The sequence below is a fragment of the Macaca fascicularis genome, chromosome X, assembly GCF_037993035.2.
Source record: "Macaca fascicularis isolate 582-1 chromosome X, T2T-MFA8v1.1".
Taxonomy (NCBI): Eukaryota; Metazoa; Chordata; class Mammalia; order Primates; family Cercopithecidae; genus Macaca; species Macaca fascicularis.
Window position 1 is genome coordinate 32221404 of NC_088395.1, and position 15151 is coordinate 32236554.

General features: G+C 35.6%; 1 protein-coding gene across 16 annotated transcripts in view; it reads right to left on the reverse strand.

Annotated features, from left to right (window-relative positions):
- Positions 1-15151, reverse strand: part of DMD (dystrophin) — a 2153717-nt gene that overhangs the window by 1065173 nt on the left and 1073393 nt on the right. For 2 of the 16 annotated variants that reach the window (XM_074029187.1, XM_074029186.1), the window contains exon 1: positions 9435-9533. The exons of the other annotated variants lie outside the window; for them this stretch is intronic. The gene's annotated coding sequence lies outside the window, so the exon portion shown is untranslated. Of the gene's footprint in view, positions 1-9434; positions 9534-15151 lie in introns of those variants that run through there. 16 annotated transcript variants of the gene reach the window in all.

Here is a 15151-nt window from a genome sequence, read left to right on the forward strand (position 1 = left end):
ACAGTGATTTCCTGTATGTTAAAAATTATAGAGAGCAAAATACAGCCATTTCACACTAATTCATTATCTCCATGTGAATGTGCATTTACATTATAGATAATATATATACTTTTGAATTATAATCCTTAAAATGAATTCAAGTACATCAGTAGGAAGAAGCTACAGTATTACAGACTCTTGAAAATCACAAATTGAAATTACCTAATGATATGATTATAATTTAATACTAGTATCAAAGGTATTTTTCCTATTATTTTATTTTACTGATTACTGTAAATTATCAGTAGAATTATAAGAGCAAGACATCAGGATATTTATTAACCATACTAATTTTTGATTGGAAGCCACATTAAATTTAACCAGTGAAATGAGAAAAATAAAAATAGTAACCTCATAGATTGTGGTAAGAGTCAAATGAAATAACTTACATGAAATTGCTGTGTAAGTTTTATAGGGCTGCCATGTTTTGATTGCATGATACTATGTATCCCTACTGTTTAGGACATATCTTTCACATGTGCATAGACCTGTGTTTGTTGCTTTTTTATTCACAGTGTGGTCTTTTGTTAACATAAGTTAATGAAAATATTTTTCAGTCTTGTAATTCATAAAATATGTTAGTGTTATTAAAAACTATAGATAGATGATAAAGTGAGATAGATAGATGATAGATCGATAGATAAGTAAAGGAGAGTGACAGAGACAGGGAGAGGGATAGGGAGGGGGAAAGGGAAAAGGATGGTGGGAGAGAAGAAACTGAGTGGATGGATGGGTAAATGAATAAGTGGATGGATGGAAGGAGACAGGTAGACGGCCAGATGGGTATATATGGATAAACAGCATATGATCTTTGGCCTATTATTTAACTTCCCTTGCTTCAATTTTATCAGATATAAAATGGGACAATAATAGTATCTATCGTACAGGATTGCTATAAGCATTAAGGTAGTCAATCCTGACACATACTAAGAGCTCAGTAAGTGTTAAGTATTTTTCATTGTAGTTGGTACTTGGCTCTTAAACAATCTGTCACATATTTCTATATAGGTTTTAAATTCATAGATCAGATGCAGCCTAATAATGAGAGCAATTATCCATTGAGCACCCTCTATGTGTTTAAACACAGATGTTTTACATACCGTAAGTCATATAACATGAGAATAAACCTTTAAAGTACTTATTGCTCTCCCCATTTTACAGATGAGACAACCAAGACTTAAAGCACTGCCCAAGGTCTTAGAGCTGGTAACTTGCAAAGGCAAGAACAATGATCACAAAACCAGAACAAATGACAGTAGAGTATCTGTTCCAGCTCCAATAATTACTGTCTATATAAGTTCTGTGGATCCCTTTATGATGGTACCTATAACTCTATAATTTAAAAATAAATTATCATTTAATTTTTGCATAAACTCTATGATGTAAGTGAATAATAATTCTGCTTTTCTTAACTCACTATGTAAATTTGTAGATATATACAAAAGTAAACAGTGTACTATAATAAACTTCCATATACCCACCATGCAGATCCAGCAATTATAAACTCAAGGGCCCATATGGTTTCATATACATCCCACCAAGCTCGACCCACCCCTAAACCTAGCTTTGTATTATTTTGCAAGTGTCCTAAGTAATCCTTCTTTTGATGCTTGGAATACCAAGTTAATGAGTTATTTCATGTGAGATAGCTAATAAATCACAAAGCTGTTGCTTGAGAATAGGTGCCCCAATATTACTGTATTTCATTTTCATTCTATTATAGATAGCATTTTTATGATATATGTAATTGGCAGCAGAAAATTATATACTTTACTGATCGACATATGACTTCTGGTGAATGCTTAAAATATTTGATTTTTTTGTTTTTATATACATATGTATGTATGTAGGTATGTATAAGCAAAAATCATCCCATATTCCTATTAAATAGATAAGTTGATATTTGACAAACGCATAGACTTTAGAAAAAATATGAAATCAAATATAAAATAATACAGCTGTATGTGGTACATTGTGATGTTAACATAAAAGAAGTAGTGAATAGGAATTTGTGTATGTGTGTATTTGTGTATGTCATATATGTTTGTCAGCATAGAAAAAGCAGCCAGAAAGTTACACACCAAAATGTTAATTCTGGTTTCCAACTGGCACTTAGGTTTTCTAGTATGCTTAGGTTTTCATACTAGCATACTGATAAGAAAGGTATCCTTGAGTCTTACTGTTTGGGTCTGAATTCCCATTTTGCCATTTTCTAACTGTATAGACTCAGAAAAATTTCTTATTTATACCTCTACTTCCCCATTTCTCATACAGAAGTAATAGTGCCATCTACCTTACTATTTAGAAGACTCAATTAATCCATGTAAATTACTTAGACCTGTCATTTTAGATATTATTATGACTACATCAGAAGATATTATGCTAGTAATAAGAAAAACATTGTTAAAGAATTTGAAAATAAGGAGAATAAGATTTGTTAAGGTATTTTGAAAATTAATTTTAAATTGTTGTTTTGTTAGGTGATAGTGTTTTAAAATCATATCACCTCCAATAAGCTTCTGAGAAATAAGTAAATATAAGATTCTACATATCCCATTTCAGGGCTGACTTACAGAGTGACCTAACAAAAATGCAGAATAAAGTGTTGTTTTTGTTTTGTTTTCCCAGAGTATCTCCCCTTTGATTAAAAAAAAAGATTATTGTAAAAGATGATGCAATAAGTCTCCTTTACACTGGCAGGCCACAGACATTCATAAATAAATTCCTACAAAATGAAATAGGGATTAATCCTTGTGCAAATACTATAGCTAACTAAGTATAGCTTCTAGAAGTATATTTTTAAATAAAATTTATGTATACCACTGGTGATAACTTGTACTCATTTAAATGCTTCTGAAGCATTCTCTTCAGAAGTTAATAACTTTTCTAAAATAAGTCAAATCATGCAATTTGATGAATATAAATTGCAGCAATTTTACCATTGCTAAAATGGTTTCTGAGCATTACAAGAAGAGTTCACTTGGCTACTGTCTTCACACTGAATACTTTGATGAGGTTACAATGATAAAGTGACAAAGTGATATGCATTTTATTTTATACCATTTTCTTTAAAAAAAAAAAAGGAGTGCTTAATTTTTACTAAGAACTACAAAATATGAAATTAGAAAAAGGCAGCTATGACTGAATACATTTCAAGCAAAATGCCATTCATCTTCCTTAAATTGATCTGCTGAGTCTAGCAGAAATGTCTCCAAGGTTTTCTCGTGATGAGCCAAGGCTAAAGGGATACACAGAGCCAGCAGTTAGAGGCATCTAGTGGGGCACCAGTTAATTAACTTTTTCTTCTATGCTTCAAGTTTCAATGCCTATACCAATACCTCTGGTTCTTTGCACAGGATATTATACACCGAAAATGAAACAATACTCATAAAAACAGCTAATATTTAATGAGCATGAGTAATTGCCAATTGTGCTTCTCAACACTTGGCATATATCATCTCATTAGTTCTTAAATCTACTCTGTGAGGTAAGTAGCATTATTGTGCTGATTTTACAGATGAAAAAACTGTGGCCCAGAGAAGTCAATAGAATTTCAGGTGTACAAATATAAAATATTCCCTAACCATAATATCCTAACTATGGTATAAATATAATATACCATAAAATAGGCATGTGATAAGTATTTGCTGACTAAAGACTGAAGAATGTGTTGTAATGGAGTCTATCAATTAAAGACAGGGAATTTGGACCCAGAAAGATTTGACTTGGTCTTATATTTGCCATCTACTAAGACAGTTTGGAAATTTTATCAATAAAGTTTCTATTTTAGAGAATATCTTAGTTTGGGTTCCCTAAATGGAAGTTCTGAGATGAAGCTTCATGCACAAATGGTATAATGGGACATGTTTTCAAGAAACACTGGTAAGGGAAAATGAAGCAAGATTGGGAAGGGAAAGAAACCAAACACATATATGGCATAAAAGCCCAGGGTGGCAGTGCCATTCACACTTCTGAATTTCTCAATTGGGAACAAGAAAGCTCATGTATTTATGTGTCTGCAACCAGCAGTCATTGATTAAGGGCTTCCCACACACAGGGACATAAATTCCAAGATAGATCCATCTCTCTGTTTACACAGACCAAGTAGGCTCTGGCAGCCTCGAGGCCACCCTCCAAGAGAACGATTAGGGAGCTAGTTGCTGGGAGTAAAAGCACATCAGGGAAAATGTTAAACGGACGTGAAAGGATATGAGTGGATCAATGACAGCATCACCTACAGAGAACTTATTACCTCATTCAGGAATAAAAGTAACATGGAAAGTTATGAGGATAAAACAGGGTAATGTGTTCAAAGCCCTTAGCCTAGGCGCTGGCACACAGCAACACTCAACTGGTACTCTCTTGTTGTGAGGATGGAATGTAATACTGTGAAGAACTGACAGCACCTGGCACATGAAAACATCAGATAGCTGGCATTGCCAATCATTTTTGCTATTGCAGTTACTGGTGCCGCTGGTGGTGGCATACCTAAATTAGAATAACACTGCTATATTTAACTCCAAAGCCTGTAAAATGCTTGAATACCTGCCACCGTTTATGGAGGTAACGGTGCTCATTCAGGACCTGAACACCATAGAAGAAGCAATTTTCTCACCATCTTTATTGCTACCATGGTATTAGGTAAGGCAGCACCTTTTTGCTATCACATATGAGATGCTGAATTTATTGATAACAGTATTAAGGAGAACGGCAGTTGAAAGGAAATTTCTGATATTTCTTGCATGATTCTCTCAGATTTTGACATTCCTTTCAAAATTATTAGTGAGAGCAATCAGCAAGTGTCTTCTGCTACCACAAATGTGAGCCCTTGCTTGAAACATCTTTAGGTAAGTAAAGTCAGCCCTTAGGAAAGCACTTAAGCAAAAGGCTAGGGAAAGAGAACTATATCAGGTCTTGCTGCTACTCCTCACTCTTGGAAGAAAATTTAGGCTTTCGAAATGAAAACTAATGGAGAGGCACATGGCACCTAAATGTTAGTATTAGGGGAGGGGATAGGGAGAATATGATATATTTCTCTATGTAACCCCATCCTGTTTCATTTGTTCTAGTGAGTATATATTACTATTATATTTTGTGTTTAAGATAAAAGAAAGTTAAAAAAAGAAAAACTGAAGTTATTTTAGGACAGATAAAACTGCTTATGAGAGGCTTACTATCTTTTAAAATATTATTTTGATTAAACCAAAAATAAATTTTTAAAAACCCAGCCAAGATAAGAAAAGAAAATAGTTTTCCTTCTCATGCTCCCAAATTAAGAGTATACATAAAATGGCTAAGAAACTGATAGGATGACTCCCCTTTTCCCAGGGATAAGAGTGGGTTTAGGAGATAATCTAGTTCTCTAGTTACATACTTGTTGAAAAACCATATGAGGAGATCACCTCCTCACTTGTCTTCTGCCTCTGGAGGCAAAAGGTATGGTCAGAGTTCAGTGACAAAGTGATAATCATCAAGGGAGTTTAGTCAGCTGAGGTTATGTTTCTCTAGGCATTCTTACACAGTCAGACCATGAAACAAAACTGCTCCTTCCAAGATATGCCACAATACCTCCTTATTGTTTACATTTCTGTAATCAAAGGCAGCAGAATTTAGCCACAGGAGTCCTCTCCACTGTCATCCCTAGTACAGGTAGTTCCTAAACATTACTCCAAATCCATGGAGACCCTTATTGACAGATATTACAGAGATACTCACCAACATGCCAGCGAAACATGGTTTATTTTGTTTTTGTTGTTTATTGGCTATTGTAGTTTTACTTATCCTCATCTATTTTATTAGGGTCTTGTTGAGTCTTCACTATCGTGAGCACCTCAGTATTCCTTGTCTCCAGAAAGAAAATGTCTTGAGGTTAGAAATTGTATGTCATTAATTAATTTTCTCTGCCATCTTAAAAAAGGTGGCTGTTAATTCTATACTGACATAGTATCTAATAACTGCTTCTTTATATCTTGGAGATTTTCCCTGACACATTCAAATAAATAGCTGTTTAAATAGCCCTGGCCTGTGAGTATATATGGCCTTGTACACATAAATGTATGTGTAGACATGCAAAGATACAGAATGATAAATATAATGTGAAAGGCAAATTGTTAATATATTTTAACTCATTCAACAGAAGAAAGAAAGCAGGATAATTTCCTTTATAATTTCAAGTTTTCTTTAGGATGCATACTATACATGGGCTACATTACAATGTTTCCTCAGGGTAGCAAATATGTTCAATTTAAAAGTAGACAGCTGTCGGAAATTGATTTTTTAAAAACGGGGGTGTTGAGTAAATCTATTCTGCTCATATATTGCAAATGCTATAACTATTATTTTTTTAAAGACTTGACTTTCACTAACAACAAGTTTTCTTCTTTATATGAATATCCTGATCTCCCATCAGATCACAGCGTTGGACAGTTCCTAATGTACCTTGAGATAAGAGATGCTCAGGAGCTTCTCTAGATTTTCAGAGCGAGTAAAAGCCAGGCTGAAAATGTTCCTGGATTCTATATTTGTCTCTTCACTTATCTTTTTAAATAACACTCATACATACACACATTTTTATACTCAACTTCAAATGAAAGTATGCCCTGCCCTTTATTTTGCTGATAATAAATATGTGGATGGTATAGTCTCTGAAGAGTGAAAGTGCTCTTAAACATTTGTTTTAAGATCATAATAACTACTGTTATTTTTAAAGTAGAAAAATCCATGAATATTGAAATTGTAAAATCAAGGGAAAAGAAAATAGTTTTAAATATTTTCGACAAAATCTTCTTAAGAAAAATAATGTCCTATTTCCAATGACTCTGGCACGTTCAAACATAGGAAATAATTAGAAAACAACTTTAGTATATTTTGGACCCTTTAAAATTTAAGTAAAACATTAAGACGTATTTTATACCTTGTCTTTGAATATGTGATAATTCTCCTTTACTCCATAGAATACAAAAACTCTGCAAATATCATTATTTTAAAAAATATATTTGTATATATGTGTTAAATTGAATCTTTCTAATGAGGAAAGTTATGTTCACTTTCAGGTTGTTCTTATCAGATGAGTTTCTAGGTGTATTATGAAGAAACAACAGATTCCTTGTTGACGTCTCTATTAGCTTAGCTATTTCAGTTGAGAACAAGGGAAAATACAAGAATGACATTATTGGAGTGTATTGCTATACTTTTTACTCACATCACAGTATTTTATATTTCTCTTTTTTAAGTTTGTACATAGACAATATCTCTGGAATTATTATTATTAAGGGATATTTAATGATTAAATGAGCACTCTCAGCGAAGATCTTTAAGTGTTATTTTTGACCGAATCATATATAGCTTCCACATGCAATGCAAACATTCCAGTACTGCAGATAACACACAGAGGTACACGGGTTTGAAGTAGTGGAGAGAATGATGGACCATAAGCCATAAATCTTTTTTAAAAATCACCAAAATCTCAGCTATAATCTTGATCATACGAAATAAAAAGAGGAGCTCTAAAGAAATAAAGCAAAAGGAAATGTATAATCCACATTACTGCAATCATCTAGTTTGTGAAAGAAGAGTGTGTATTTTAAATTAAATCCTCAATGATTTGATATTTTGTTTTCGGAACTTTACAAACAAGACTATCCTAAAGAATTCAGAGCTTTCCTCACAAGACCAAAGCAACAGTGCATGAAATTGAACTCAAAAAGAGCCACCATTCTGTGTGACTTCTTGGCTGACACAATTTAGATATTTATAGCTTTACGAATGGGCCACTGGAGAAGAACTTGAAGCTTTCTCTAGCCAGGAAGGATTAATGAACGTGCGCACCTGGTAATTACACCACTCCATCTTCCTGAAAGCCCTCACACTGCCTCCATGGCAGAAACTATAATGAAAATGCATTGAAAAATATCAATCTGCAATTCTACAAGTTAATCTAAATAATAAAACTTGGTATCTTTTCTCCCCACACATTCCAGATGTGATAAAACACAGACAACATTTAAATTTAAAACACAGAAGCTGAATGTCAGCCTATTTTTGAGCATGCTTCATTTCCAAAGTAAACCTCACAAGAGAAAAAAGAGGTTATTAAATACAGCAAAACATTACAACATTCAAATGTGCAACAGAGAACCCATAACTGTTTCCCCTTTATTTAAACACAACATACACCATAAGTAATGCGTTTACTTCCAAGCAGAGGCATTTCAATGATTAAATCACAACCCAAGTGTACAAAGGTAAAATTTAGAAGTGTAAAGGTATCTTTATCTTCCAAGTCCAGTTACTTGTTCTGGCTATTTTTTCTAAACTCTTACCGAAAGCAAAACCTCACTTAATAACTTTTAAAAACATAAATAAAAAATAAATCATTCTCTTCCTTACCTAATCATATGTTAATTGCAAAATTACTTGAAATAAAGAGATATACAATGACATAGTATGCAACTCAAATAACTTGTTACAAAGAAATTTTCATCCTAAAACTTGAACAAATCAAACTTTTGCAGCAGTATTTTTCTCAGATAAAACACAGTATAGAGGTTCAACCTAGTGTTTCTTAATGTGACACAAAGCAATTTGATATTCTAAGGAAGGCAGCTATGTATATATAAACTGAGAAGGCTGCTTTAAAAAATCAAGGTGCTCTAAGGAAAGCAGGGTTTTATGATAAAGTTTCATGGTACTCACACTGAATTTTAATGACCGCTTTAGTAAAGCAGAAAGAGAGAAAATTTAATGTAAGCACTGATACTAAAAGTTAATTGCCATCTTAACACACAGGCACCAAGATTCCCCTAGCAGGAGTCTCTTAAAAAACACCTTTAAACGCAGAAGAGGGCACAAGCTTTGAAAAAAAAAATTGCCTGTTACTGTTAAACTCTATTGTTCCCTGATGGAATATAGAAGAAAGAAATGCTTCAGGAGAGGGAAGTGGATGTGAATCGCACCCTCCAGAGGAGCCAAACAAATTGGCTGTAGGAAGACTTCAAAAGCTGGACGAACAGAGAAGATCAAAGACCTTACAGATTTGGACTACTCACCCTTGCTGGTTTTTTTTTTTTTTTTTTTTTCTCTTTTTTTTTTTTTTTTTTTTTAATTTTCCCTAGAATGAATATGGTTTAACTTGAGAGGAAATAATGGAAGGATGCATTTTTAAATGCTTTGATTCCCAGCTTTTTATTCTGCCTCTAACTAGCTATTACAATACCACTTAATCCGGACCTCAGCATTCCAAGTACCAAAGCATCTCCTCCCACCCACTGCTCACACGCTCCTGCATCAGAATAGAAGACTTACAGAAAAGCTGCCAGACCCACAGAAGAGCACTTTCCTCTCAACAGATGTCTTCCAGCTTTTAGGCACACACACACTCAGACACACTTGCCTACCTTAATAAGGTGTGCAAAAACCTCTTTCGGTCCCCACGGATGCTTTTAGTTCAGAGCAGCCAGCAATGCCTCCGCACAAAGCTTTGCCATTGCTAGTGTGAAGAGAAAGAGCTGCTGGGATGCTGAATGGCACATCAGCCAACTTTGTGTGTAGCAAAGGCTCTAAAGAAATCCTGGGCTGAAACTCTGCTGGATCATGGATTGGACTCAATTTCACTCCACACACAGCCTGCATTACCTGATAGAGATTATTTCTGGAAGCACTTAGAGCATGTTTGTCTACATAAAGAGAGGGCCTTTTTCTTTCCTTAACAATTTAAAAAATACAGTAACAAACCAGAGACCTGATACTTTACGGAAGATCATTTATTGTGAGCTCCATGAGGGCCTCAATGGTTTCTTTCAAAACTGCAGCCCCAGCATCTAGAACACAGTCAGCACTTGATAAATATTTGGCTAAATATTAAATGTTAAATTGATATCAGGTTCAAATTAGAATTTGCTAAATTATTTACACACTGTAATGAAAGTTAAAAATACAAGGCTTGCTGAACAGCTCCAGAAGGTTAATAAGAGTGTGAGTGTGTGTGTGTGTGCGCATGTTTTGAATGACAAAAGGATACACACATACATACACACACACACACACACACACACACACACCCGTATAGCTGATGATAAATATACATTATATCAATGAGTTAAAATGAAGTGTGCTATTCATTCACTGAGCAATGGGCTATTGGCCGGGCATGGTGGTTCATGCCTATAAACCCAGTGCTTTGGGAGGCCAAGGCGGGTGGATCACAAGGTCAAGAGATCGAGACTATCCTGGCCAACATGGAGGTTGCAGTGAGCCAAGATTGCGCCACTACACTCCAGCCTGGTGACAGAGCGAGACTTCATCTCAAAAAAAATAATAATAATAAAAATAATTTAAAAAAATATTTAAGCAAACCCACTGATAACAACACTTAGAAAGTTTATTGAAAACAGTATGTATTATTTGCTTATTGCCCTGGCAATTTCTACTATCATAATAGTTCATTATGATAGCCCAATCCTCAGTGAATGAATAGCACACTTCATTTTAACTCATTGATGTAATGTATATCTATCATCAGCTGTACAGGTGTGTATGTATACATATTCTTTTGAATGACAAAAGGATACACACACACACACACACACACACACACACACACACACACAATTATTAACCCTCTGGAGCTGTTCACCAAGCCTTGCATTAAACCTGGATTGAATAAAAGACTCCCATTCCTCAAGGAAATTTTACTTCTTCTATGATGACTTCTCAGTAACCCTAAATTAACAGGCCTATTCTTTACATGTTACTGTCCCAAAGCAAAATGCAAGCTGGCATGGAACCAAGCCCTGAGGTTAATTCCTGAAGCTAGAGGAAAAGGTTCCAAAGTGCCCTACATCCCAAGGTCGCCCAACAAATCCACACCTGGAAGCAATCTCCAGCAAGTGCCTGTTTACAGGCACAGGTGTGTGCGTATCCGGACAGCTGAGGAACACACCTAATTTGATCAATGACATTCTGATGTGGCAGGCTTTATTGTGCTGTTTATGACAATATCTACAGATTACGATGTGCTTGTGTAATAAACAGAGTAATTAAACACACCCAAAACAAAACAGGAAGTTAATACCTAAGTTGTGCTGACGTGTTTATGTGCCACAACTGACTAGTGCATTTACTGCCTATTACTCCACCTCTTAATATCCACTGAAGGAATCCTCAGTCTGTATACATACATTACCAAATTATGAACATCGACTTCATGCATATCCTCAGAAAGACCTACTTACACCTGCAGCCTCACCACATATATCTACACCCTTAACAGGTACTCAATAAATACTTGTCAAATGATCAGATAAATGATAAATGAAGGAGAAACATACCGATATTTATATCTTCAAGATTGCTACTATGGGCATATAATTTTACAGGAGTTGCTACTTGGATTGTCTATCTTTTCAGTCTACATTTTTTCTCTAAAATATAATTGGCAGTTGCCTTATGGATAGATTACATTTGATAGAGTCTGATACTTGAGGTGCTATTTCAGCACCATTTCTGTAATTCTGGAACTAGTTATCAGGCTTGGCAGATGCAAATGTATGCAGTTTTGATCTCCTTCCCGACTCTCTAACTGCAGATTTTACAATTGAAGAAAAAAAGGGGAACTTTTATTTATAAATAATCAATATAATTTGTAAATAGAAATCCTTTCCCTCTGAGCCGCTCACAGCCAGCCAGCTCTCAGAAGAAGGTCGCTCAGCTCTCTCTTGACTAATGGTGTGGTCTACATCACAGAGGTTACCAGATTCCTTGGCAGAATGCAAATCAAACATCTTGAATGGCAAAAGGATCAAAGCGTGGCATCTAAACATTGCTCAGACCTGATGTTCATATTTTTATGCATCAGAAAACTTGAAAGAGAAATTAGAATGGAAAGAAAATGCACCTTCCAAAGTGTATAATATTGAGATTTTTAGCATATTTGTCCCTCTTGGATTAGTATATTTTATTCCATTGTAGGGCAGCGACTGAGTAGGGGGTTGTGGAGGCAGAAGACTTGAGAGCCTCTTGGCTCAACTACCAATAAGCTGTTTGACCTTGTACAAGTCATTCAAACTTTCTGGCTTCAACTTCCACATCCAAAGGTGGAATTAATAATACCTCATCAAGTGATGAGAATTGAATAGATATTAAAGCACTGCTCCTCAAAATTTAACGTGATACAAGCCAGGTGTGGTGGCTCACATCTGTGATCCCAGCTACTCAGGAGGCTGAGGTGGGAGGATCATTTGAGCTCAGGAGTTTGTGACCAGACTGGGCAAAATAGCAAGACCCCATCTCAAAACCAAATAAACAAAAAGAAAAATGTATCAAAAGTAAAGAAAAAAGAAAAAAAATAATTCAATACAAGTATCCTTAAAAATGCAGAGTTTAATTCATTGGACCTGTGGTGGTACCCAAGAGTCTCCATTTCCAATAAGCTCCCAAGTGGTACTGCTGCTCTGTCGACCCCACTGTGCATAGCAAATAACAGTGGAAAACACTGTTATTCTTCCAAATGATAGTGAATTTCTGTCCTATTGCCATTTTTCTTTGGTGCATGTTTTCCCTCAGTATCTACTCAACCAACAATTACTAGATGCTTGTCTATGGCAGGTGATGTGCAGGACGTAGGTATTTTAAAGTTTATAAAGACATTGCCCTGTGCTCAGGAAGCTTTCAGTCTATGTGAGAATGAAGATCACTTACCACTACAAACAGTTTGGACATGGAGGCCCAAAGCTACCTACCGCTTATGCTCACATAGCTTGCTGTCCACATTAACATGGTTTACCATTGCACTGTCTTCATTAGCATAACTTTCCTATTACAGATAACTTTTGGCCAGGCAAATAATTTGACTGTTCACTAAAGTAACTTCCCCAAACTCCCATCAACTCTTCAACGAAAAACATCAATAGAGTTCACACCTTAATACTCTCTGATCCTCTTGGCTAGACATCTTCACTGTGCTGTTTCCACCAAACATAAGTTATAATATCATGATCCTTACCCAATCCTAATTGTGCCCCCACAGTGAACGACCAACGTTAAACCAAGCTTCACACTCCCAGTAAAATCCAACCTCACCTTTCTCCTTATGAAACACTACCAAAGCTTTGTCCAGGCTGTGGTCTTTCTTACCACAGTAAGCAATAAATTTAACTTTGCCTTATCAACAGGTTTGTATTGGTGATGTTTAGGGAGCTGAAATTTCCCATATGGAAGAAACAGACATGGGAATCAAACATATGTTACAAGGAGATAAGCAGTGGTGCCAAGGGGTGGATTAAAAGACTCTAGCTACTTTTTTGTCATAACAAATAAATACCCAATTTAATTATAATCAGTACATTTTCCTCTGCAAACTCAGTTTAACAAATCCCCTATTCTCCTCTTATTTACTCACCCAGGCATTTGGATGTTATCACTGGTGCCATCATCGATTGTGATAAAATATTTGATAAGTTTTATGTCCTCAAAGCTTCTTTGACAGTATAATACATGAGAGTGACATTAACCCAGATGAAGGGAGAAGGGGAAATCTTTTGGTAGTTGTAATGTCAAAGCTAAAACTAGATGGAGGCCCAGAATTAGGGAAAATCCAGCATCCAGACAGACAATGTAAGATCATGGTATTTTCAGGGAAAAATATAAATTGGAGCAAAAGCTCAAACTGGGGAAAGAGTGAGAAAGAAACTAACGGTCTAATCAGTCGTTTATGTCAAGTTAAGTAGCTTATGTCTTTGCTACCCAAAGTATGGTCTGCAGGCCAAAATTATTGCTATAACCCTGAGTACTTGCTAAAAATGCAGAATCTCAGACAATATCCCAAACCTACTGAATCAGCATCAGTTAATTAAGAAAATCCCCAGGTGATTTTGATGCACATCAAAGTTTGAGAAGCACTATTCAAAATAATATGCTGGAGGCTATGGGAAGCTACTGAAGGATTTTAAGAAGGGAAGTGACATAATTGAATTTGCATTTTAGAAAAAAAATTACTCTGTGTCCATTCATTCCTTCAGGATATATATGCCAAGCATTGACCTTAGAGCTGGAAATTCAGCACTATTTAGAGTGGATTAGCTGAAACTCCCTATTCAGTATTCATTCAACATTTATTGCATGCCAACTTCATTTTTTTGTTTGCTTATTTTTTGCTTTTTTGAGACAGGGTCTCGCTCTGTCACGCAGACTGGAGTGCAGTGGCATGATCCCAGCTCACTGCAACCTCTGCCTCCCGAGTTCAAGTGATTCTCATGCCTCAGCCTCCTGAGTAGCTGGGATTACAGGCATGCACCACCACAGCCAGCTAATATTTGTATTTTTAGTAGAGACGGGGTTTTACCACGTTGGCCAGGCTGGTCTCAAACTCCTGACCTCAGGTGATCCGCCTGCCTCGGCATCCCAAAGTGCTGGGATTACAGGCATGAACCACTGCGCCCCGCCTGCTTGCCAACTTTCATTTGACTTTTCCAAAAGCTTGATTTGGAAATAATCCCACACTGATGGCTATGTTTTTAATGGAGTCGACCTTTGTTGTCCAGGACAAATAACTGTTAAGAATCTTCTAGCATACTGTACTCAAAGTCCTTAGCACTATAAGGTTATTGGTTCAAACATGAAAGGTTTTTTTGATGTAGTTTTGTAGAACTTCTATTGCAATGCTATTTACTGTATTGGAATTTGACCCACAGTACAAGTTATAGTACAAGATACCAATCTATATATATATATATATTTTTTGTTAATGAACAACGTAAGATGTACAGCTTGCCAAATCTAAACTTTAATATTAGAGATTATAGGATCAGTACCATTTTTTTGCTAACATATGCAGAGGATTGTCCTTTGGTGACTGAAAAGAAAAACAACAATTTATTAGTATGTGGAGTCTCTGTCTTTTTAATAATAGTCAGTGTCTTATTGGAATTTAATAATAGTCAGTGTCTTATTGGAACTCACACAGACGTGGTGTGAAGAGCTCTGACAAGCTAGTTAGCCTATTTTATGCTTGTTTTATTCTTGCTTCCTATATGTAAACATGGTGAAGGACAGTGGGCAATGAGCTCTCACTTCTATTTTAGCGATTCTGGGTTGCTTGGGCTGCCTCTAATCTACC